Source organism: Papaver somniferum, chromosome 3, assembly GCF_003573695.1.
Source record: "Papaver somniferum cultivar HN1 chromosome 3, ASM357369v1, whole genome shotgun sequence".
NCBI classification, from domain to species: Eukaryota; Viridiplantae; Streptophyta; class Magnoliopsida; order Ranunculales; family Papaveraceae; genus Papaver; species Papaver somniferum.
Window position 1 is genome coordinate 109,614,888 of NC_039360.1, and position 26,296 is coordinate 109,641,183.

Consider the following 26,296-nt stretch of genomic DNA (forward strand, 5'->3'; position numbering starts at 1 on the left):
TTTGAAAAATTGATAGGCTATCCGCTACAGCCTTATTGGTAGGATTTGTCACGAGATTTCCCGGCCCTTGATTGGCTTATAATTATTGGTTTTCACTATACAGCACATACTCCTGATCAGCCGAGCCGACCACATTGTGCATCACTCATAGTGTCTTATTTGTGATTTCTAGTGTTCAAAAGGGAACCACCTCACCTCCAAATCAAATGAAATGCAACACAATATCCAAAACCTGAAGCAAAATGGAGTTCCTGCTTGTTGATACAACTTCTTTCTGGCTAACTTTTGTTTCCGTACTTATTCCTATTTTTCTTATCAAACTAGCAAGGAAGCTCAAAAACCGAAACAGATACAAGTTCCCTCCTAGCCCTCCCAAGCTCCCTATCATTGGCAATTTTCATCAGCTCGGGGAGCCACTTCATCGTTCTCTATGGGAACTCTCTAAACAATATGGTCCGGTCATGCTTCTGCATCTTGGGAACGTGCCTATGGTTGTAATCTCATCGGCAGAAGAAGCAGCAAAAGAAGTCTTGAAAACACATGACCTTGACCTTTGTAGTTATTAGATATGTATATATTCTACACGGGAGGTTTAACAGCTGTGTATATAGTCTGCATCGTCGGCAGTCCTTGTATAGTCCACGTCTTCAGGAATATGGTTATACTTCCGAGTCTTTTGCATCTTTTATCTGTATCTTTTCATCATGGTTGAATCTACTTCTCCAACACCACCAGAGAGTCCTCAAGATCAGACTTCTAATCATCAACCTTCGTCTGCCACTCCAATCTTGCCTGCCTCAGGAAGCTCCAGAATTTCAGATCCATATGTTATCCATCCGAGTGATAACCCTGCCACTGTTTTGTTTTCTCCTTTGTTACAGGGTGACAATTATGGATCCTGGGTTCGTGGAATCACCAAGGCTCTCAACGCAAAAGGGAAACTTGGATTTGTAGATGGAACTCTTCCTCCTCCTACTGATGCTCTTACCTATCAGTGTTGGAAGCGTTGCGATGATCTGGTGGGCAGTTGGCTTCTCAACTCATGCCAACCTGATATCCGGGCAAGCTTCCTGTATGCTCCTTCTTCTCATGCAATATGGAAGGATCTGCAAGTGAGGTTTTGTATCTCTAATGCACCTATTTTATTTCGTTTGAAATCTGCAATTGCTGCTATCCGGCAAGAGTCGATGTCTGTTTCCTTATATTACACAAAGATCAAAACACTGTGGGATCAATATGACTCCCTTGTTGCTGTTACTGAAGTGTGTATTTGTGGTGCTGGGAAACACCTGCTTGAACGCCTAGAGCGTGACAGAGCCATGGAATTCCTTCAGGTCTTGCATGATCGTTTCTCTAATCTCAGAAGTCAGATCCTGTTGATGGACCCTTTTCCTTCTGCTCTGCGCATTTTCAACATGGTGCAGCAAGAAGAGGAACAACAACACATCACTTCCAGCCCTCTTCCCACCATCGAGTCTGCTGCTTTGAACACCAACCGTTACGCTGCATCCTCATCTGGTTCTCGTCCTGCTACCAGCCATAACAAAAGGCCTCGACCTCATTGTGATTATTTTAATCGTCATGGCCATGTTCGAGATAAATGTTATCGTTTACACGGTTTTCCTAACTCTTCTCTGCCTCAGCCAGTTGCTGCCAATACCACTGCTACCCATTTGGAATCCCAGCTTACTCATTCACCTGCTGCTCCCATCTTCTCAGCTGATCAGTATTCTCGACTGTTGGCTCTTATTACTCCTCCGTCTGAGGACACTCAAATGGAATCCAGGGTGAACTTCGTTGGTAAGTTATTTCACACTTCTTCTCTTGAACCCTGGTTTGTTGATAGTGGTGCTACACATCATGTTTGCAACTCCTTGTCTTACTTCACTTCTTATTCTCCTGTCACATCTTTAATTCAAATGCAACTCCCTGATGGTACTCTATCTACTGTCAAGCACATTGGTGAAGTTGTCTTCTCACCAACTTTAACATTGCATAATGTTCATTATATTCCAAATTTCAAATTTAATTTGTTGTCTGTGAGCCAGTTAACTCGCTCCTTGGATTGTGTGGTTATTCTTACACATAATTCTTTTAACTTTCAGGACCGGCTCACGACCAAAGTGATTGGTCAGGGTGAAATTGCCTCTGGTCTTTATCAATTACGGGCTTCTGCATCGCATTCTCCAGCCTCTAGAGCTTTTTTCAATAAGACGTCCTTAGATACATGGCATTGCCGGCTTGGACACCCTAGTTTAGCTCGTTTTCGTTTTCTTTGTAATTCATATGACTATATTAAGTCAAATTTTTCTAGCTTTTGTGATGTATGCCCTAGGGCTAAACAAACTCGTCTGCCTTTTAATAAGAACCGTATTTCTTCTCATCGTTGTTTTGAACTACTTCATTGTGACATCTGGGGACCTTTTTCTACTCCTTCTCTGACTGGTGCTAAATATTTTCTCACCATTGTAGATTATTTTTCCAGATGTACTTGGGTATATCTCATGCATACTAAGAGTGAAACATGCAAATTTCTCAAATTCTTTGCTTCTCATGTTATAACTCAGTATTCTACCAAACTTCATATCCTCTCTACCGGTTCTTCCCTACCTATCTTACCAGTCTTACAACGTATCCAATCATACAATGGTACTGAATTTTTATCCAATGAATTTCAGGCTTGGATACATGCAAATGGTATTCACCATCAGCGCAGTTGTACTTATACTCCTCAAAAATGGGGTGGTTGAGAGGAAACATCGTCATTATTGACGTTGCTCGGGCTCTTCGTTTTCAGGCCAATTTGCCTATTTTTACTGGGGTGAATGCATTCTCACTGCAACATATCTCATCAATAAAATGCCAACTCCAATACTATCTAAACGTTCTCCTCATGAGGTCTTATTGGGTACGAAACCTAAACTATCGTCATTTACGTACTTTGGTTGCTTATGCTATGCTCGCAACACTAAGATCACACATAAATTTGTTCCGTGCTATGCCAGGCGTCTTTCTTGGTTATCCATATAACCATAAAGGTTATATCTTCTTGATCTATCCACAAATCCACTTTTGTGTCTCGTGATGTTGTTTTCCATGAGCATATTTTTCCTTTAAGGATGCACAGATTTCCATACTGACATTTTTCAGCCTGTTCTTCAGGATGACTTTGTATATGACGATTCAACTTCTTCTTGGAATTGCAATCGTCTCTTCCACCTACTGATTCTCCGCTGCAGTCCACTGCTGTCTCCTCGTCCAATACACATTCTCCGACACCTTCTCTGTCACATATGGACACTGCAGTTGATCCAACACAGTTTCTTCCACTACTGCTGTGAGCCTGAACCTATTTTACGTCGTTCTACACGTGAATCTTGTCGTCCTTCACATCTCAAAGATTAATTTGCTCTGTGAAGCAATGTAAGTCAACTACTCCATATCCTCTTACAAGTTGTATTTCGTTACTCAATTCACTCCCCAACATCGGGCTTTCATTTTATCGGTTCTCACTAATGATGAACCACGAACCTTTTCTGAAGCAATTAAAATTCCAGAATGGCGCACTGCCATATTTAAGGAACATATGGCTTTGGAGGACAATGACACTTTCACCATTACTGATCTGCCTCCTGGCAAAACTGCCATTGGATGCAAATGGGTTTTTAAAACCAAATATCGACCAGATGGTACAATTGAACGTCGTAAGGCCGTCTTGTTGCTAAGGGTTATACGCAACAAGAAGGCATCGATTTCCATGACACCTTTGCTCCCGTAGCCAAGCTGGTTACTGTTCGTGTTCTTTATCAATTGCTGCCATTCATAATTGGTCACTCCATCAACTTGATGTTAACAATGCCTTTTTACAGGGTGATCTTGAAGAAGACATTTACATGAAGATCCCTCCAGGTTTCCACAAGCAAGGGAAACTCGTGTTTACAAGCTCAATAAATCTTTATATGGCCTTAAACAAGCTTCTCGCAATGGTTTTTAAATTTTCTTCCGCTCTTCTTCATGCAGGTTTCACCCAATCTCATGCTGATTACTCTCTTTTTACTTTCCATTCTGGTGCAATTCCATTTACGTTTTGGTTTATGTTGATGATATTGTTATTACTGGTAATAATGATCCTGCTATTCAAGACCTCAAGCACAAACTTGAATCTCAGTTTTCTCTCAAAAACCTTGGTCGCCTACAATATTTCTTGGGCCTTGAGGTATCACGTTCTCCCAAAGGCATTTTACTTTGTCAACGCAAATATATTCTTGACATTGTGACTGACTGCGGTTTTGGGAGCTAAGCCTTCGCCTTCTCCAATGGAACAACATCTTAAACTACTCCATCCTCTGGTGATCCTCTGTCTGATCCCAGTATTTATCGACGTCTCATAGGTCGTCTTGTATCTTCAGGTAACAGTCCTGACATCACGTTTTCTGTTAATTATTTAAGTCAATTCATGCAACAACCACACTCTGGTCATTTGGCTGCTGCATATCGTATTGTTCGTTATCTTAAAGGTACCGTTAGTCATGGTATTTTTTTATCTGCTTCTAGCTCTTTGTCTCTCTCGGGTTACACTGATTCTGATTGGGCAGGCTGTCCTACAACTCGTCGATCAACGACAGGTTATTTTACGATGTTAGGGGATAACCCTATTTCTTGGAAGTCCAAGAAGCAACCAACAATATCTCTTTCTTCTGCTGAAGCAGAATATCGTGCTCTTGCACGACTTACTTCTGAACTGCAATGGTTGCATTATCTTTTCACTGACCTTCATATCACTATTCCAAAACCTATTCCAATTTATTGCGATAATCAGGCTGCCATTCATATTTCTGCTAATCCTGTTTTTCACGAACGCACTAAACATATTGAAATAGATTGCTATTTCGTACGTGACAAGCTCCTTTCTGGTCTTATCAAACCTACTTATCTACTGTCAGCTTTACAATTAGCCGATCTTTTTACCAAGCCGCTGGGAGTGGATCATTTTCTTCGCCTTTCTAGCAAGTTGGGACTTCGTGTAGATGGTCCTCAGCCTCCAACTTGAGGGGGGTATTAGATATGTATATATTCTACACGGGAGGTTTAACATCTGTGTATATAGTCTGCATCGTCGGTAGTCCTTGTATAGTCCACGTCTTCAGGAATATGGTTATACTTCCGAGTCTTTTGCATCTTTGGTTATTGTAACAAGTCCTGTATACTCGTTCTATCTGTTAGGTCTTTCATTCTTTGTAACTAGTATAAATACTTAATGTAGAACAATCTGTATTGTGTGAGAAATTAATAAAATCAACTCTTTAGAATCTATGAGTAGTAGACCACCTTCGGTTGGTATAAGACGCCTGTCTTACAACTACTAGGATATTTCTTTTGCATCTTATGGAGAGTACTGTAGAGAAATTCGGAAAGTATGTGTTTGTAAAACCCTCCGGGAAATAGTATCAAGATCCAAACCCTAGCCCCCTTCATTGTACCTTAGCTTCTTGTATTTATAACATCTTTTCTCTCCACTATGATTGAGATGTTCCTTTGAGATATAACTAATTACAAAAACGACATCCCTTGTTTCTCAAGGAAGATTGACCTTTTGACCAAATCTCTTTAACTGGTCCAAATCCTTTACAGTGACGTGTAATTTCAGCGTTTATGCTCTATCAGCATAATTACTTTTATACCCTTCTCATGATTTGGGGTATCTACATTAAGTCCCCTGACTGTTTGGTTAGGCGATCAGTCTATCCAGCAGTCAGTCACATGCTCCAAAATCCTCTTGACATCACGCCCCTTTTCTCTTGTGGCAGTCCCCGAGTTGCAACGTACTGGAATTCCCCAACCTTGGCGTTTTCAACTCTCTTCTTTCCTTAATAATTGGAATCTTCATCCATGAGTCATTTAGAACTTTTATTTGTGAAACTGTGAATTAGTATTGTTGTTTGCGCTTGTATCCTAGCTTCTGTTCATGTTGTCATATAATGTTGGTCGGTCCCAATGACCCTGTAATTTTATCAAGCGGCCATGTGGGCTAGTGTTTCTTTTACGATTGCAACACAGTTATCGCGTCTACGATTTTCTATAATATATATCACACATACAACAAGATGATGATTCTAATGGTGAACTCTAGACTTAGTCGTCTTTGCACCATCTTTAAGTCTTATAGCGTCTCCTCATAATACCATCGTTACTTGGAATAAGTCCCCAAGTTCCCGGGCCAATTTTCTTAACGTGAAGGTTAGTTGGTGATGCTCAGTACATACGGGATTAATCAAAGGAATTAATCATCACCATTTGGTGACTAAGGGAAATGTATTAATCAACAAAGTGCGCCTTCTCAAAGACGTGAAAATTTCAGTCCCCTATTTATGGCGTCATAATATATTTCTTCATCCTGATCGAAGTTTAGTCCTCGGGTCGAAGCTTGGAGATATCAACTTATAGACAATTTTATTTTTCTTGTAACTTTACTGAGATCTCTTGGCTAGCAAAGATTCATTACATCAAGTTCCTGATAATGGCTTGGATAATTAGGAGTAAAAGCTCTCTGCAAGAACGATTTCCTTTTATGTGGGACGCTTTATCGATTGCGTGCGTTTGCGCAAAGGTGTTAATTCTTCATGTTGTGAAGTTGTCACTATGCTTCTTTTGGTGGAAGCCTGTCTTCTTGTGTTATCTGTTAGTTCTTTTGGGGGAGCATTTCAAAGTGCAAATGGAAGGATTTGTGATTTTTAAGCCAAGTCTCCCATATGTATATTCATACATACCAGCAGTTTCTGCTTTATTCAATCATTACAGGGTCTCAACTCCGTGTTGGATAATGCGGATTGATTCAAACAACATGAGGTGTATAACACTTGCGGCTTTTGTTATTTCTTTAGTGATCAAGTAGCTTTGCTCATCTCCACTAAATTTTTCGAGCTCTATGCGCTATGCTCTGGAGATGACTAAACAAGCATAGGTTCTCCGCCTTTTTTGTTTGTTTGTTTGGTTGATGTCTGTTATCCACACAACTAGCGTTCTTGTAGTGGACTTCGTGCTCAGGATCTGGTAATTGTTTATTCATTTATCTTTTTTTTCTTTTTTTTTTTTTTCTGCGAGTATATTAGTGGTGTCCTTGTAACAGACACGCTTAGGCGCTCTAGTCTTAGCTTGAATTAATTCTTTTTTCTTTTGGGATATCGATAATGCAGAGCTTACTATTAGTGGTGTTCTTGCGCCCTCGTCTGTTGAAAGGTCATGTGCTCACACTTAATTCTCTCACTGGTCAAGAGAAGCTTCATCTGCTTGTCCTACACTCTCATCTTTCAGAAGGGCTTCTTTCTTTTATTCTTGTCACCTTACTAATTAGAGGAGTTTCATGTTTTTTGATTTCAACACGTGTTTTTGGCTTGTTTTCTCTTCCTCTTGGAGTGGACTATATGAGGTAATCCGTATCAAAGAGTGCTTGTAAAATTTGTGTTTGTCTTACTATTAGTATTATCCTCATCGTGGATTATGCGTTCAGGTATTCTGCATATTTATCAGATTAATGATCTCCTATTTTGATTTTTGGAAATTTTTTATAGCATAACTCGCTATTGGTATCATTAATGTGATGGATTATGCGCTCGCTCGCTATTTGTATCTTAGCATGTCTTCATAGTATTGCAGTATCGCCACTTGGTGTAAGTGTCTAGTCCTCAGTCGCGTTTTTTTAATAACGTCAATCTTGCCTTAACGATTGGTCTATCATATTTTTTTACTGGAATCCATTGCCTTGTTCGTATATGTTGATGCCTCTCTAATTTTTCTCGGAAAACTTCATTTGCTTTCTTCTTTTGATGAATCCATTTTACTTTTCTCTTTCTCGTACGTTTTGATTCTACTCTTCCACGTCATTATTATTCTTGTATCATCTTTTCCTTTTTTTTCTTTTCCTCTTTATTTTTTTTTGATGGGAGTCATTCGTATGTTGATTACCATGACATGGCGAGTAGGTTGATAGTCTTCGCTCAACTTAATTTGTTTTCATACTCCTCGTATCATCCGAAGGTGGTTATGTGTAGCAGCACTAGGTGTTTGGAGAAGAAGAAATTCTTTCCTATGTTCTCTCTCCCCCGACCCAAATTTTTTTACAACTCGCGTTCCGATTATGTATGTATGATTTTGGTGCTAGGAGTCACATTGTGCTTTCTTTTTCTTTCGTTCTGGAACAAGCAACACCAAGTCTTGGTGTATTCTCACCGCTTTCTCTTGTTCTAAAGCAAACAACACCTAATCATGGTGTAATCTCATTTCTTTCATTTTAACAGGTATTATAAGAGGATTTTTATTTATTTTTATTTTTATTTTTTGAAATTTCGCTACGGTGTGACTTACTATTGTTGTCATCCTTGTCATGGAGCTATATGAATGGCAGAAATCTTTTTCATAAGTGTATAGTCGATCCACTCTTTTTGGGCTTTTACTTATGTTGGAGTGTATGGTCTCTTCATCGCTTCTGTATACTCAAAATGGAGTACATCTTAAGCTCCTCTCATTTTGAGGTGTTCTCATCGCTTTAGCTTTCTACCGTCCCAAAGCAAGCAACACTCTGTTTTGGTGTCTTTGTTTTTCATAAAAGAATCTACACCTTTTTTCTTGGAATTTCGCCACGGTGAGACTTATTATTTGTATCGTCTTTGTATGGATGATTATGAAGAATTTTCTTCTTTTGGATCATTTTGCTACGATGCATCCACCACTATCAATAATCACTTTCTTTCGTTCTAAAGAGATTGATGTATTCTCATTGCTTTCGTTTTCTTTCATTTGAACTAGCGCAAATGTAATCAGATTAAAGATCTCCTGTTTTGACTTTCAGATTTTTGTTATGGCGTGGCTCGTTATTGATACCGTCCATGTTGTGTATTATGCGCTTATGCGTTTAGGAAAATTTTCTTTCTAAGGTAAGATTAGAGACAACATTTCGTGTGGGATGGAAATGGTTTGTTCCCTTTTCTATTTAAGGTAAGACCATGGCCTTTTTATTGGCGCTAGATCCAGCTGCCTATCATCCTCTTAGAGTTTTCTTATTCTGTCGGGGGCATTCGCTCATCTCAGAGCACTCGCCCATCTCAGGGCACTCGCCCATCTCAGGGCACTCACCCATCTCAGGGCATTCGCTCATCTCAGAGCACTCACCCATCTCAGGGCATTCGCTCATCTCAGAGCACTCACCCATCTCAGGGCATTCGCCCATCTTAGCATTCAAATAATAATAAAAAACAACACAAGATGATATTGTGCACTTGAGGGACTATTCGCAATAAAATTATGGACTTCCTCGGTTTGGAATCAACGAGTGAGTGATTTAGTGATTTACAACAAGTATATGCACATATAAGGTATGCTGGGACATGCTTGGAGTCGTATGCGCAGGTATGCAATTAGTTACAATAGTCGAAGTTAAACATACGAGATTCTTGAGTCTGATTTGGATTTGCCTAAGCAAGGGTGTAGATGCAGATAATGATACTTAGCTTTATTTGAAATAATTTTGATGTTTTATCAACTCCACAACAGTTCCATCATTTGGCTATGGGCTTGACTTGCTGTAGCTCTTCGGTTTTTCAGGTAGATCAGATTTCAACATTTGAAATGTATTTCCTGAATCAATATCAGTAAGTGAGTATGCTACACCAATTTTCAGTTACAGCAGTATAAAAGCGTTGAAAGATAGTAAAAGATTAAGATTGAATTGCACTTAGGTTTGTGTGCATGTTGTGAACTTGCAGCTACTCTTGATAGCTAAGGTGTCAAAGAGACTGTGCCCAAGCAAATTTTTTTGCACGATCTTTTTGTAGCTAGGCTTAAGATGTGCAGTTCAGATACAGATGTGCAATTTTTGAGCTACAACATTGCATATAGCTACTCAAGTTGAGCTGTTAGTTGGCAAATGTTATAGAAAGGCTCAGGTAAAATTGAATACCGCAAGATGTATTTCTCTGGCTCTTAATGAGATAAATTTAGTGCAACATATATATTGCAAGCTGTGTAGATGATGTTCAAGTTTATCAGGTATAACATTATTGTACATGTCATTTAGATGCAATCAAAAGCAATAGACCAGCTAATAATGTATGAGATGTAACGAGCAGGTTTGTGTTATTCAAGCAAAATATACATGGTAGATACTAGCTGAGCGAATTTAATCATCTAGTTCAATATGCAGATATTTTATTTACAAGCAACAGTTGTACCTAGCTAAGCAAGCTCATGCTTTTACAGATCAGAGATAGTTCAGATTATAATTCAACATGCTTAAGGTGAGACACTCAGCTCATCACTACAAGGAAATTTATCTTTTCCCTAGCTTTCAATAAGGATTTCATTGCAAACATGTGAGATTGTGCTTAACATGCTTTGAAGCAGTAAAGAGAGTTCATAATTCAAGCATCTACAGATGACAATTAAGAATCATGCTTAGGTTATAGCAATTAGGATGCTGAAAAGATAGTGAAAACTTATCTCGTCTGAGTTCAATTCTTTCACAGAAGCTGATGACAGCTACTGCTTCTCTTTGAGATTTCAATTCATGGAATGAGTTCATTCTCATCATTATCCAGTCATTACATGTTCTGCAGAACACTGGATCTGATAATGAGATGGAGATAAAAATTTGATTAGATACATAGTTCATATCATATAAATGTGTTGCATATGCTAGCTGTTGCGATTTCAACTATTTGAATATACTTTTTCTCAGTAGTGTAAAGCATTCATAAGCTTAATATTCACAGCTCATTGATTTTCAAAAGTCTGTAGTCAAGTAAATTGAAGCAAGTAGAGGTTTGCACTTAATTGTTTCTGCTACTTGCAGGTCAACAGATGTTCCAAGCTATGCATTGAAGCTGTGCTTTTAAAATATAATGCTAGATTTACCATTAGGAAATAATATTCATGGAAAATGTAAATGCTAGGAACTTGTGGTTTAATTCATTGAGGTGTTTTTCCTCAATTGATGTATCTTATACAGGATAATCACTCTATACTCCTTCAGAATTGTTTCTATATGCATTATTCAAACTCAGGATGTTCAATAGCATTCATGTCAATAGGCAATTCATGTTTTTTCTTGTATACAGAACAAGGTCATTAAAACTATCATGCTTATGAGAAGCTCTATATTATGCTCAACAGATTTATTGTAAGCTATACAGATTGCATCAGATCAGTCTTGACGGATTGAAGCTCACAAGCTCTAAAAGATCTTAGTTTGACACTATGGGTCATCTACAACTTTCAAGCACGATTTTCAGTTTACACATATAAACATGCTTTGGCATTTGAATCTCACAGATTTGCATTTATAAGCAAGCATTAAAAGATAATTCAAAATTGAGATAGATGTGCACTTAGCTTTATTCGCAGTCTTTGGAGTTGATGTTGTTCACAACATTTGGCTCTTTCAAAGAAGCTTTGGTACTGTAACTCTTTATCATTCACAACCAGGTTTTGTTTAAACTTGGTATAGCTCCAGCGATTATGTGTTGATCTTGTTCATATATGTCTTGTCTGCTTGAGACTCTGAAGCTGTCTTTTGATTCAATAGCTGTAAAGCTTGATGAGTTTGCAAGTTGCTCTTTGGAGATTCACCTCTGTTTCCTTTTGACATAACAACTCCGCCATTAATGGTGGTTCTGTTCGAATTTTTTTTGAAAGAGAGTCATTAACAGAATTAGATAACAAATTCTTGCTACTAGAAGCATGATTATCTCACTGTAACTTTATTAAACAGCTCAATATACTCTGATTTAATATCATTAAACTTCATAAGAACAATCATAAGTTCAATATTAGATCGAAAAATGAAAATGAAATTTCATGAAAATGAAATTTCATGAAAATGAAATCGACTATATGGGTAATGTAGACCCAAAGATGCTGAATACGAATCTAGAGATCGATTTTTAATCAAGATAATAGATCAAAAGTTTGATCAGTATTTCATCAAGAACTCATGAAAAAATTTCTGAAATTTTTGTGAGATTTTTCTCTCAGAAGATAGATCAAGATGAATAGATTATAGATCTGTAATCTAATTAAGAAATGAATCAAATTATCAAGATGGAAAACAGATTTTTAGGGTTTTATTTACAAACCCTAGATTTCTTTAAATCGTTTCTTGTTGAAAACTTGAAGATTGCGATCAAAATAAAGAGTATTAGGAATGAGATACTTATCTTTTATCGCTTTGTGTTCATGAATCTCTTAGAGTAAGCTGCTGCTGATGAGAATTTTTCGTCACCGACACAAAGCTGTTCTTCAGGAAAACGTCGTTTGTACGCCAGTGAGGTTTTTCTTCAAAACTCTCTTGATATTTCGAGATTCTAGAGCAGATATGTTAGAATGTTGATTGATGAGAGTTCCTTTCAGATCTGGAAGATTTGATTCTGGTATTGGTTTGTTTGGGATTTTCTCTCTACTGCCATTTTTCTTTGAGACAGCTCTGTGTTTGTTTCGGTAGTGGTGTTCGAGCAAGGATTGGGAGGTGGTGATGGATGGAACAAGTGGTGGGATCTGTGTCCTAATCCTGTAAGGAGAGGCCGGTGAAGTCGCCAAATGTAAAACCATGAAAATTAGGAAGGGTATCAGTCTCCTCCAGCAAATAGTATCAAGATCCAAACCCTAGTCCCCCTTCATTGTATCTTACCTTCTTGTATTTATAACATCTTTCTCTCCACTATGATCGAGATGTTCCCGTGAGATATAACTAATTACAAAAACGACATCCCTTGTAAGGAAGATCGATCCTTTGAGCAAACCTCTTTAACTGGTCCAAATCCTTTACAGTGACGTGTAATTTTAGCGTTTTATGCTCTATCAGCACACTAATGACTAGTCTCATGGGCATAATTACTTTTATACCCTTCTCATGATTTTGGGGTATCTACAGTGTTCTTGAACTTTTTAGCCTGGCATTTTTAGGGGCGACCCAAAAGGAATTAGGGGCGACTTTTTTATTTCCAACCTATACACTACGTTAAGGGATATCCAAAAACGCGAAGAATACGTTAATGCCCTTACATAATCGGAAGTTGTACTGTACCCGATTGCAAATACCTAATCGGAAGGTTATTAACTAGATTACATACCGATTAAGTTCGTTTATGTGTCAACTCGTATCTGGCTTCTATAACAATCGGGAGTAACAAGATCCTCAAGAGACTACCGATTGTTAAAGTATAGAAATTAGAAATCTTTAGATTTTTGCAATGGTGAAATTTGGGGCTCATATATAATCGGACGAATTAAAACCTATCTAAGCTAACGATTTGGGCTTCCCATAATCGGAAAGCTACGAGTAACAATACCTCCCGATTATGGTAGATTTCAAATTCATTAAATGAAAAATTTTAAAATAAAACTTATTTTGGGGCAACCTATAATCGGAAGTTTATGTAATCCATATACCTTCCGATTATGACTACATCCAAAACACGAACCAAATGGTTATGGTCGGCTCTGTACCCTCGAAACCTATGGAATTTGGCAGTGGTTCGATTTGGAGCTTTATATAGTCGGTAGGTATATAAGTAACAAACCCTAACGATTTTGGGCTACTCAACAATCGGTAGCTTATGATGTGGTAATGCATACTGATTATTAACCGTTTGACAGATAAAACCAAAGTCAACCTGAATTCATTTCATTTCATTTCTTTTCTTTTCAACTTCAACTTCAACTTCAACTCCTCTTCTCCTCTTTCCTTCCGATTGCAGAGAGGAAAACTCTCTCCCTCTCCTCGTTATACATCGTTAATCGTTGAATCGAATCATCGTCGATTATTCTCTATAAAGATGAAAGAAAAGGAACCCCAGAAAGCTAAAACCAAAAACGTTTGTCGCGGTAAGGATCCAAACATTGGATTGCATGCCCGTAATAAAGAGGTTTTAACTCACGAACCCGAAGAACGCGAAGAAGATGCGGCCCCTGATGTAGGCGATACTCAAAGCCAAACTCTCCAGCAACTTGAAATGGCGCCTATTAGGTAAGATTCTACCATTAATTTGCTTTATATTACTTCAATTCGTCGAATCCATGATTTTTTTTAGGGTTTTCGGCTATTACCCATATTCGGTAGGTTAGTAAATGTTTTAAACTCCCGATTGTTGTCGATTTCTTCATTTCACAAGAACATTCGTTATATTCGGGTGCTAAATATTTAGGTTTCCTACCGATTATTGAACATTTTTCATTACTGAGGCCTAAATCGATCATAATCAGAATGTAATTGTGTTTTTGACTTCCGAATATACTAGGGAAGAACAAGTATTAGAGACGTATGAAGCGGTTGATATGTTGTGTAATTTGCTTCCGATTGTTTAGGCTGAACCATATTAGTAGTTTCTGAACACAAAGTGATGCATATTCGGTAGACATTAGTTTTGTGAGACTTCTGATTGAGATTTATTCGGAAGGTTATACTTTTTATTACTTTCAATTATTCCTATTCGGAAGGTTGTGTTGAAATTTGGTTTTCGATTATTTGTGTAGATAAACATATTCGAACACCAAAAATTTCTTTTGTTTCTGATTATTTGTATTCGGTAGGGTTTAGTGAACTGGGGATTCCGATTGTTCGTAATCGGAAGCTAGTGGTTTACTCAACCAATCGAATATGGATATTCGGGAATGGTGTATTTAGATTAACTTCTGATTATATAGTTTACTAACCTGTTGTACTTTCTTCGCGTTGTTTAGGGATAAGCGAGGTAGAAAAGTCAAAGATGCAATTGTCTCAGATAGTGCAAAGAAGCAAAGGCGTCCGAACTTGACAGCTAGTGCAAGGAGAGCTAGGACTGCTAAAGCCGCTTCAAGTTCTCAAGATGGAACTCAACAAGCAAGTCAAGAAGGTGTTCAACCAAGTGCCCCTCAATCAAAACCAGTTCAAGAAGGTGTTCAACCATGTGCCTCTCAATCACAACCAGTTCAAGAAGGTGTTCAACCAAGTGCTCCACAATCACAAGCAGGAATTCAACTAGAAGCACCCGAAGATAGAGTACCAGAAGTAGGACAACCTAGTGGTGCGCAAGAAGAAGGAGAAGCTGAAAAGAAAAATCCTCCTCGAAAGAAAGCGCAACACCTTGTCCCAAATGAACTGAAGGTGAAGGATATTCCAGAAGCCGTAATCCTTGGGCTGCCTGAGGATGGAGGACAATTGTTATTTGGATACAAAGACTCCTGGGCCAAAGAAATATATGAAACCGAGGTAATGATCGTATCCATTTTATTTACCTATTATGTTTTTTTTCGTAATACTTTAGGTTATTCCAATTTTTTTTGTAACTTGTCATGTGTTTAATATTATCATTCCGATGTGGTTCGGTTGCTCAAACCGACAGCCGCACCAACTAAAATGCTGAAGGATGAATGTGAAAGGTTCAAGACCATTATTGCAAATTCAGGGTTGGCTGATGTTGCGGAGAACTCAATGTTGGAACATGACCGGGTGGCTATATCGGCGTTTGTGGAGAGACTTTATCCTGAGACCGACACCTTCCATATGCCGTTTGGAGAGATGACGATTACCCCAGATGATGTTGTGCAGATTGTTAGACTCCCTGTCCATGGCAAAGGTGTTAGGGCTGAGTTCACAAAGCAGTTGGAATGGACCAAACTTTATGATCTAACTAAAAAGTGTTTGGGTTGGGATGAAGAAACATATACAACTGATTTCAAGAGATGCATGAAGTATAGAACTAGACAGTTCAACATTAGTACTCCGATGGATATGTTCAAGGGAACCAAGGAAAAAGAAGAGAAAAGGAACTTTAACCGATGAGCAAGTCAACCACGCGGCCACCGCATATCTCTTATGTGTATTGGGATGTGTCATTTTCCCCAATACTAGTGGCAATCGGGTAGACGCCAACCTTTTACAACTTCTGGATCCTCTCGAGAAAGTGCATGAGTACTCTTGCGGCACGGCATGCCATGCGTGGTGATGGAAGAGTTGAGAAAGGCGTCAAGGGTTGGAATTAGCCAAGTGGCCGGGAACGTGAGTCTACTACAGGTATTGTTTATTAACTCTACATAGTTTGTTTTTTTTTTTGGTTTTTCTACCATTGAAGATTCAATTGCCTAATACTTGTAAAAATGACAATATAGGCATGGATGTACGACCACTTCCCTATCTTGAAATTGGCCATTGAAAACCCGGCGTGGAAGAAAAGCGATCCTAGAGGAACAAAGTACGTCTTCGATGACAACTATTCTAGGACGAAGGAGCAGCAACTGATTCGTTTGAGGGAGGTTTTGGACTCACTGACAGCCCAAGACGTATGCTTTGATCCGTACAAGGAAGACCGAGCTGGTGGACATATCACGGGTCGATCCGATTTGGCTATTTATTTTGGACCATTGTGGCACCCCACAGGATATGTGATGTACAATGCCTCAAGGGTGATGCGACAACACGATTTTGTACAAGGTATACCAAAGGAGGAAATCCATGGAAATTTCTCTTTGGTTCTGAAGGAGTGCACGTCTGATAAGGATTCTATCACAGTCGTTCACAAGAATAAACCATCCTGTAAATTGCATTGGGATAGAAGGGCGCATTACTTGATCAACCTAGGAAGTCCATCCAACAAAGGTTTTGAAAATGCTCCCAACTATATGGAATGGTACCTGAGTGTTTCTCACATTCGTGTAATCCGTGATCTTAAACCAAAGCCAGCTTCGTACAAGAGTATCCTCAAAGACAAACCTGTGGGTTATGAAAGATTGGTACGTATTTTTTTCTTAGTTTAGTTTAATATTGTGGGTCAAAATAGAGTAATAAACGTTTGATGGTATGCTATGTTTTAAAACAGAAGGGCAGGTTCAAGAGTTTGTCCAAATGGTGCACTAATTGCATAAAAGCCGGAGAGCCTGTGCCACTTGATAAGATAAGAAAGCACCAAGAGTTGATTGATAACATTGACAATGAAGATTATGCATCTCAGTTTGGGGGAAAAGCCAAGCAACCTAAAAAGATTGTGAAAAAAAGAACTCGGGCGTCATCGAGCACTCAAGTTGATGAAACCAATGATAATGTTGGTCCAACTCGTCGCAAAGTCAAAGGAAAGAAATAGTAAACTCTCGATGTTGTAAACTCTTGATGTTTTTCGTTCACTTTATGGATAACTTTGTTTATGTCGGATTGTGTCGTTTTCAAACAATGTGTAGGATTATGTCGTTTTCAAACAATGTGTCGGATTTTTAGTTGTTACGTTATGTTTATGGATTGTGAATGGTTCCTTGTATGGATTATGAATGATTATGTTGCTATGTTTATGCATTTAACGATAACTCGCAAGCGAATCACATGAAGAGACATGAAACTGTTGAATTTTGGAACACAATCGGAAACTAAGTTTATATATTAACCTACCGATTCTGGGGATTTTGCATTTTTTGGTCAGATCGGAAGCTTTATATATTATTAACCTACCGATTCTGGGGATTTTTCAAAATATTTTATCAGAATCGGAATTTTTTAATATACTTTGCCTTCCAATTTTTCAGTGTAAAAAAACTTTATTTCCTGGAACCAAACAACACCATAATCGGGAGGTATATGTGCACCTTGACTTCCGAATAGTAATAATCGGTAGGTTTAGTTTTTATTACCCTATCGATTATTATATGTAAAAAAACTTTGTTTCCTGGAACCAAACAACACCACAATCGGAATGTAAATGTGCACATTGACTTCCGAATAATAATAATCGGTATGTTTAGTTTTTATTACCCTCTCGATTATTCTATGTAAAAAAACTGTTTCCTGGAACCAAACAACACCATAATCGGAAAGAAAGTTGACTCATAACATAACCGAATATTACAATCGGTAGGTTGTTTAACAAAATAATCTACCGATTTCGTATAATCGGCTAGTTTTTATATTAACAATACTCCGATTACATAAAGTTCAAACGACCTTAACCTTACAATTTTGTCAAAAGCACCTAAATCCATACTCCTAATTGACCATAAAAGTATTAAAACAGATCATAATTTCCAGTGACCATAGAAATTGTCCCTCTTGATTTTGTAGCATCATTCATGTTCAAATTGTTTCCCGTAGAGGACCACATACCGGCGATCTGCATGATTTCTCTGAAATTACGAATGAGTAACAAGTTAGTACTAACTTTTGTTAATGTGAGTTGGAGTTACAGAGATACTTACTCGTTTTTCATACGTCCACCAAGGAAAAGCGTTCCTAACAAACCGTTCCTCATCTTCAAGTTTGTCAATCTCCTTATCGAGCGCATTCTTTCTCATCTTAATGTCATTGGATGATCTTCGAATTCGATTACCATCTAAGGCCTCAAATACCATTAAGATACGGTTCCATATCTGCTCTTCGGATTCCGATTTGTGGAGCTTGTGAACACGATCATGAGCAGTTACCACAACCCACGCTCTATAAATAACACAATCTTCTTCTTCGGCAAAAGAAATATTCATGTTTTTTGTTATGAAAATTAAAACTGAAGAGAGGAAAGAGTTTGGTGCAATTGGGGTGATAGATATGAGTTTCTTTATATAGGTTTAGGGTCCAACGGCTCTTTTTGTTTTTCCCAAAAACTCCACGACTAATTTGACGAAAGTTGAATGTGGAGAAACCAATAATCGGTGGGTATTGTATTTAGCATATCCACCGATCATGGTAGCTTTCAAAATTTGAATTTGGGCAACTTATAATCGGTAGGTTTTGTAATATATTTAACTCCCGATTAACGCTACATCCAAAACACGAACCAAGTGGTTATGGCTGGTTGTGTACACTCAAAACCTATGGAATATGGCAAGGGTGGCTCCTTATAATCGGTAGGTTGTTAAGTTGTATTCCCTTCCGATTATAGCAGGTTTCAAAATTCAATACATGAAGGATTTTAGAAAAAACTCATTTTGGGGCAACTTATAATCGGTAGGTTTTGTAATATATTTAACTCCCGATTAACGCTGCATCCAAAACACGAACCAAGTGGTTATGGCTGGCTGTGTACACTCAAAACCTATGGAATATGGCAAGGGTTCGATCTGTGGCTCCTTAGAATCGGTAGGTTGTTAAGTTGTATTCCCTTCCGATTATAGCAGGTTTCAAAATTCAATACATGAAGGATTTTAGAAAAAAACTCATTTTGGAGCAACTTATAATCGGTAGGTTTTGTAATATATTTAACTCCCGATTAACGTTGCATCCAAAACACGAACCAAGTGGTTATGGCTGGATGTGTACACTCAAAACCTATGGAATATGGCAAGGGTTCGATCTGTGGCTCCTTATAATCGGTAGGTTGCTAAGTTGTATTCCCTTACGATTATAGCAGGTTTCAAAATTCAATACATGATGGATTTTAGAAAAAAACTCATTTTGGGGCAACTTATAATCGATAGTCATATATGTTGGATAACCTACCGATTATAAAAGGGATTATTAGTCGAAGTATCTACACTATAATCGGTAGGTACGGTTTCAATTTAACCTACCGATTCACCTCTAACCTACTGATTATGATGTAGGCTCCCGATTACATAAGGGCATATTGGCCATTTCGAAAAATCAGAGATAAGGGGTAGCTTAGAATTACGTTTGGGTGATCTTTTTTGTCTTTTAGTGTCCCCTAATTCTTTTTGGGTCGCCCCTGAAAATGCCAGGCTTTTTAGTGCCAAGAGAGTTCAATCTTTTGGGACTTCGAGAGCAGAAGAAGTTGCAGCTATGATTGATTCTATATCTGGATCCGCGGTTTCTAACACTCCTGTTGACATCTCTCGAAAGTTGTTATCTCTTACTGAACAAATTATTTTTAAGGTTGCTTTTGGTATGACTGATAAAAGAGAGCAATTAGGTAATTTTGAAAATATTATTTTCGAAGCTATAGATATGTTGAGTAGTTTGTCTGCCACCGATTATTTCCCTGGAGTGGGTTGGATTATAGACAGACTCACTGGATTGCATGGAAGACTTGAGAAGAGCTTCCATGATTTAGATAATTTTTATCAGAAAATCATCGACGAGCATCTCCACACTCGAAAATTGAAATCAGGCCACGAAGACATCATAGATGTTCTGCTCAAACTGGAGAGGGACGGACTTAATTCAGTTCATCTGACTAAAGACCATATCAAGGCAATTCTTATGGTAACTATTCACTTACCCATTGCTCTGTGACTTCTTTCTATCCACATTAATGCCGACACTACTAGTCACTGACGCACTACCTATTTGTCTCGATAACATCCATGTCTTTTTCTTTTTTTTTTTTTTATGTATTCAGATTATGTTTTTTTTTAAGGCAAACAGAATTTAGAAAGAAATTGTTAAGCTCAGCTGCATAATGCTGGACTTTTTTCTGTATAATGAAACCGTAAAAACATTTTTCTCTGTGAAAATTTTCAGGATTTATTTCTGGCGGGGGTAGAGACATCTGCCGCTACCGTAAATTGGGCAATGACCGAACTGATCAGAAACCCAGAGTCAATGAAGAAAGTACAAGAAGAGATTAGAAGTTACGTAGGAAATAAAGGGAAGGTAGAAGAAGCAGATCTTGATCACTTTCCGTACCACAAAATGGTAGTGAAAGAAACACTAAGACTTTACACACCGCTTCCTTTACTGCTTCCTCGAGAAAGCATGCACCATTGTAAGATCAATGGATACGATGTATTGCCCGAAGCTAGGGTCTTTATAAATGTGTTTGCCATAGCAAGGAATCCAAAGTATTGGAAAAAACCTGATGACTTCTTCCCAGAGAGATTCATAGACAATTCCATGGACTTTAAAGGACGGTCTTTCAAATTTTTACCCTTCGGAGGAGGTCGCAGAGGGTGCCCAGGTATTCATATGGGGCTCTCCACGGTGGACTTGGCACTAGCGAATCTTTTATATTCTTTTGATTGGGAATTGCCAAAAGGAATTGTGAACACGTAAATCACGAAGGCATCTATATGTTCACAAACAACGTTCGCATTCTATACACATGCTCGCACAGATGAGACAATTGCATTGATTCCTTGGCTCAAAACCTTCGGGTTTATCATAGCCTCATCTAATATCATCACCAGAGGCGTTCACATAGAGGAAGATAAAGAAAACGAAGTGTAAAAGTAAAACTCGTGGAGTATGAAATGAATGTAAAGTGCTGAAATGTAAATAAGACTGGGATTTACGTGGTTCAGCACTAAGGCCTACATCCACGGGGTTGTCGTTTTCACTATGCATTTGATGATTACAGAGGTAGTCGAATGACTTTGGAGTTTGCATAGGTCTGCGAATTGTAAAAGGTAAACTTACACTCACAATTCTTCTCTCTCGACTTCTCTCTAAACCTCTCTCTTTTTCCCTCCCCTCTCTCTTGGTGGAGAGGGGGTATTTATAGGGTTAGATTGTGGGACCCATTTCTGAGGGCCGTTGGAACCTTATCTTCTTGTGATTTGTGTCCATCACGCAGAGGTCTTCGTTCATTGCTTGATCACGCAGAGTCATCCTCGTTCGTTCCACGGGTTGATCGACACGTACACTGCTCAGAGTGTTTAATGCGGGTAGTTGAGACACATGCTCGTGTCAGACAAGTGTCTTCTGCCCCTGTCACGTCCATGTCAGTCAACCTTCTCTTCACCGTTGATCTTGGCTTATTTTGGGGATGAGATAAAGTAACTCTTCGGGAGTTATTTGGTGCTCCGCAGTACACCGTGCTTTTGGTACATCTTTTAACTTCTGCCCTTGGATTTGTTCGGGCAAAGATCCGACGTCGACGGGATGGGCTTCTTGGCTGTGGGCGTGTGTCATCATGTTTTGATGACTTGGTCCGCATGCTCTCCACGTGTCTTCCTACATACACATGTTTGATGATGAAATATGTACACACAATTCGCCTCTTTTCTTCGGGCTTGAGTGTTTAGTGGGAGCATTGAAGAAAACAGACGTTACATATTCCTCCTCTCTCCTAATAACTTCTCCTAGATACTTGGGCACGTTTCTTACTCGTGCATTAACTGCTCATTTAATGGGCACGTTTCCCATTCCTCCATTAATTTCATTCTCTTTCTTTCGAGTATATTAAGGAGAAGAGAAAAAATTAATTTCATTCTCCTTGAAAATTAATTTCATTCTCCCTGTCAGACTTCATCCTTTGTTCTTCAACCATTAAATTCTCTCTGCCCTAGCATTAATCACGCTCGTTTCTTCTTTGTTTCTGGTTTGTTCTCTCATTTGTCTTCTTTTGGGATTTTGTTTGTGGTGGTAAGGTTTCTTTTCTTCGTTTCTGTTGTTTTAAGTTTTGTGTTGATTGTGTTGATTGTAAATTTCCTGCTGCTGTCGTACCTTGTTTGTGATGAAGAACATCTTTTGATGCATGTATGCTAGTTTGCCCCTGTTCTTCTTTTCAAGTCGAGGAGGCCATTGTTTCAATTGTATTGATTGAACTGTTAAGTTTAGGGTTTTAGGGTTTTAGGGTATACATGCATGTATGCTAGTTTTAGGGTTTCTGGGCTAGGTTGAGATGAACTGTTAATTTTGTGGTTTTTTGATCTTTGGTGATGCCCTCGTGTTTGCTTCTAACTTGTTTTCTGTACCTGCTCGCAGCCATGTCTGACCGTCCGCGGTTTCCTTATCAAACTCTGGCTTCCAGTCTGCCGAGATCCCCTCCGCGTAGAGAGTCTGATACATCTCCACATGGGGGAGATCTCTCTAAATTGTCGCAAATGGATCCCCGCGGTAGTAAAGTTTCGTATTCTTCTGGGACGAAGGCTTCTCCTCCTAGTAAGGGGGATCCATCGAAGGGTCCTTCCAGGTCTCGATACGCTGCCAGTCGTGCTCCTTCTCGTCCTCGTGATGACTCCAGGTGTACGCAGACACCTCCTCGCGGTGGCACCTTCGATATTCCCCCTCTTCGTTCTATAGTGCCCGTGCAAAACCCCCTGTCGCCGCCTCCAGTACTTTCTTTCAAAGGGAAGAACTCCAAAGGTGGTGTGCCGAGAGCTGAATCATCTAAAAATCCTCCTTTCAAAAGAAAAGCTTCCGAAGCTTTTGTTGGTTCGTCCGATCCCGCGGAAGAAGAGGGGGCTGTCCCGGTGATACGCAGCGTTTCGGTTAGCAAGAAGAAAGTCACGTTTAAGCACATTGACCTTGAAGTTTTCAAGGAAAAGCATGAGCTTCAAGCCTTCGAGGTTCGTTTCTATGCCCTTGAGGATGATATTACTTACGAGCTCATCTCGAAGTATCAGTTTGATGAGTTTCACCTGTTAACTACGGTTGGAGCCTTCGAGGCGGGTCTTATGCTGCTGTTGTATAAGTCTGGTGATTCCTTTTATTATGACGTGATGGCTGGTCGCGAAGGCTCTTCCACCAATACTCATAGTCGTTCCGTGTCGCAATTGTCGGGGAACTATCTCCGTGCACTGAGGGAATGTTATCTGCGGAGTAAGGGGGAGACGACGATGACATGTTACGTTCCAGATCCCGCTGAGAGGGAGTGGTATACTCCTGAAAACTTCAACAGATCCTTTGGGGATTATGTCAATAGTAGGAACCGTAAACCGTGGAGCGTTAGTCTTCGTAACCTCGTTGCTCCTCGGGGGGACATTCGTCTCTTAAGTGAGGTGAGCGATGCCAAACTGAAATACGTTCCAGGCACCGAGGGGTCGGCTCAGCGGAAACTTTTTCCTGCTCGTGAAAGGATCAAGCGTGACCATGATTATGAGTGGCATGCCACTGTCATTGAAATTTTTGGTCCTTGGGCGTATGGTTGGATTCCCGGTCCGCGCGGTTGGCGTCCTTCTGAGAGTAGCAGGCCTCGTGATTCTCCTCCTGCTCGTTATGGAGATTTCTGTCCCTGGCGTTTAAACTTCGAGGGCATGAACTTTCCTTATGCTCTCGACGTTGTTGATGGAGACGAGGAAGAGGGTTCTGGTGCTATACTTCCACCGAAGAGTGTCGCTATTACCAAGGTATGGTTATTGCAGATTCTGGCCGCGCCCCTCCTTTTTTGAAAATCAAACACGTGTATGAGGAAATAACTCTTTTTGTGGGACGTGTATTGGTTTGCAGGTGTCAAAAAAGAAAAAGATTGGGCCCAAGAAGTCTTCTACCATTGTGACGGGTGAGGCTGAGGTTCATGAAGAAGTTACCAGTCCGGTGAACGAAGAGTTTGCCGACGATGAGGAAATGTCTGATGGGGAAGAACGCACTGATACTTACCCTCCTGTTGTCGAGGAAGAGGTTGGTGCGGGTTGTGATGGTGTTGATGGGGGGAATAATACCGCGGTGGCCGAGGGAAGTGTTACCGCGGAAATGTCTGCTCCTGCTGGTGATAACCCTGGTGATCCGGAATTTATCGGAGGAGGTGAGGCTGCGGAAACTCTCCCCACCATTTCTCAAGGGTTCTCCTTTGACATGATATATTCCGCAAGGGAACTCTTTGATGATGCCCTCGGTTTTCCCGAAGATTTTTCTTTACTTTCCCCAATGATAATTGGGATGTGCTCGGGGATTTTGGTAAGGAAAATGCTGCAGTTCAGAGTGATGGCGCGGATGATCCTATTGCGCGTGGTGGTGCCGAGACTTGTGTTGATGGGGAAATGAAAGCAAAGGGGAAGTCTGTGGTTGACTCACCTTCCGAGGATTTCCCTCACTCGCTGATGTTTGAGGGTGAGGATGCCATAATGGATTGGATCAAGAAAAAGAGTCTGATGTTTGTTCCCCATCCTGCCCCGGTGGTTGCTGGCGAGAAAAATTCTGATGCTTATACTCGTCGGATGATGGAGCTATCTTCCAAGGCGCGTGTTGCCGAGATGTGGGGGAAAAGCTTGAGTGTTCCAGAGGCTACCCTCGTAGAGGACCCTCCATCTTATGTTGCTGAAATGATGGCCATAGCCGATGGGTACCAATATGGTTTTCCCCAGCAGCGTGTCTTGGAGGTAAGTCCTCGTACATATCTCTTCGTGACACTTGAATTCTTCGGTGTAATAATGTTTTCCGTTTGATGTGTAGATGATGAGGAGTGCGCATTGTAACCATGTGTTGTATCAATTCTTTAAAGCGAAATCTTTGAAGCTGGAGGCTAAGCTTCGTCACAGGGAAAAGGCATTATCTGCGGCTGAGGTGGAGATAGAAGAACTGAAGAATAGCCTTAAAGAGAAAGAAAGGCTGGGTGAAGCGGAGGCTGGTCTTCGTTCAGAGCTTTCCACCGTTCGTGCTGAGTTAGAGCAAACTCGCTGCAAAGTTTCAGCTTTCACAGGTTTAGTTCTTCTCCATATTTTATCCCTCGTAATTCCTTTCTACTACTTTGTTGTTCTGTCTGAGTCTCCCCACCCTATCTTCAGTGGGTGGAGTCCCCGAGCTGATATGGCTTCGGAATGAAAGGGCACGGCAAAAATCTCGTATCAAAGAGTTGGTCGAAAAAATTAAGAGCGAAGCCAAAAAGTGGGACGCTCGGGATGAGGGATGGCGCGCAAGGCATGTTCAGATGGTTGATATGCGGAATCTGTATAACCATGACCGTATTTTGTTCAATGGTACGCTGTTGTGGACACGTGAGAATCTGCGGGAATACCGTGAGCGTACTTCGTTGTTAGAGGCTAGAATACATCTTCTGGAAGAGGAATTACGAAAGACTCGCTCCCTTCCTTTTCCGGGAATTAAGGAGAGTATGATGTGTCTTACCAGAGAAAGGGACGATGCCAGAGCCGAGGTTGGGGCTCTCAGCAAATCCCTTGCTGCGTCTCGTGCTGAAATAGCCCGCCAGGCTGAGTCTGAGAGAAATCTCGAAGTATGTATGTACAGAATTAGCAAAGGGGTAACAGAGATAAACAAAAAAGTCAACCACCTTCGTCATATGGATTCGATGAAGCAGGTAGAATTAGATGCAAGTCAATTTACTCTCACCAACCTTCAACTAGATTATAAGAAATTATCCGAGGAATATGACTATCTTGATGAAGCGCGAGACGTGGTTTTTAACGAGTATGAAGAGGCTTCGGCTTGTGTCGAAGGTATAACCTCATTTCGTCGAGTGTGATTGTGTCTTTTCTGTGCTAACTCCCTTGTGTTGTCTTTTTCAGAGCTCGAGGGACAACTCCGCGCTGCAAATGAAAAATTTGAAAAGGCTCAATCTTCCTTAGCGCAGCAGGAAGGACAGACTAATTATTTTAAGAGTCTGGAGGCATCCCGCTAGGAGGCCGTTGGTGCTGCTTCTAAAGAAGTGAACCGTCTATCCTCGTTGTTATCTCAAGCCCACCAGCGAACGACAGTTATTATGCATAAGTCTATGTGTCAATT

The 26,296-nt window shown here is 39.9% G+C and overlaps 1 long non-coding RNA gene and 1 pseudogene across 4 annotated transcripts; both read left to right on the forward strand.

Moving 5' to 3' along the window:
• The first annotated feature begins 242 nt into the window (after positions 1 to 242).
• On the forward strand, positions 243 to 24,601 carry LOC113359849 (annotated as a pseudogene).
• Positions 6,857 to 10,115, forward strand: LOC113357061. Of its 4 annotated transcripts, none has more exons than XR_003363401.1 (3): positions 6,857 to 7,050; positions 7,194 to 9,648; positions 9,759 to 10,115. It is a non-coding gene; the product is annotated as an uncharacterized LOC113357061 (long non-coding RNA). The 4 variants fall into 4 exon arrangements; XR_003363402.1 differs by lacking the exon at positions 6,857 to 7,050 and having other exon boundaries at positions 7,151 to 8,294; positions 8,846 to 9,648; XR_003363404.1 differs by lacking the exon at positions 6,857 to 7,050 and having other exon boundaries at positions 7,151 to 7,667; positions 8,846 to 9,648.
• Positions 24,602 to 26,296: the final 1,695 nt, after the last annotated feature.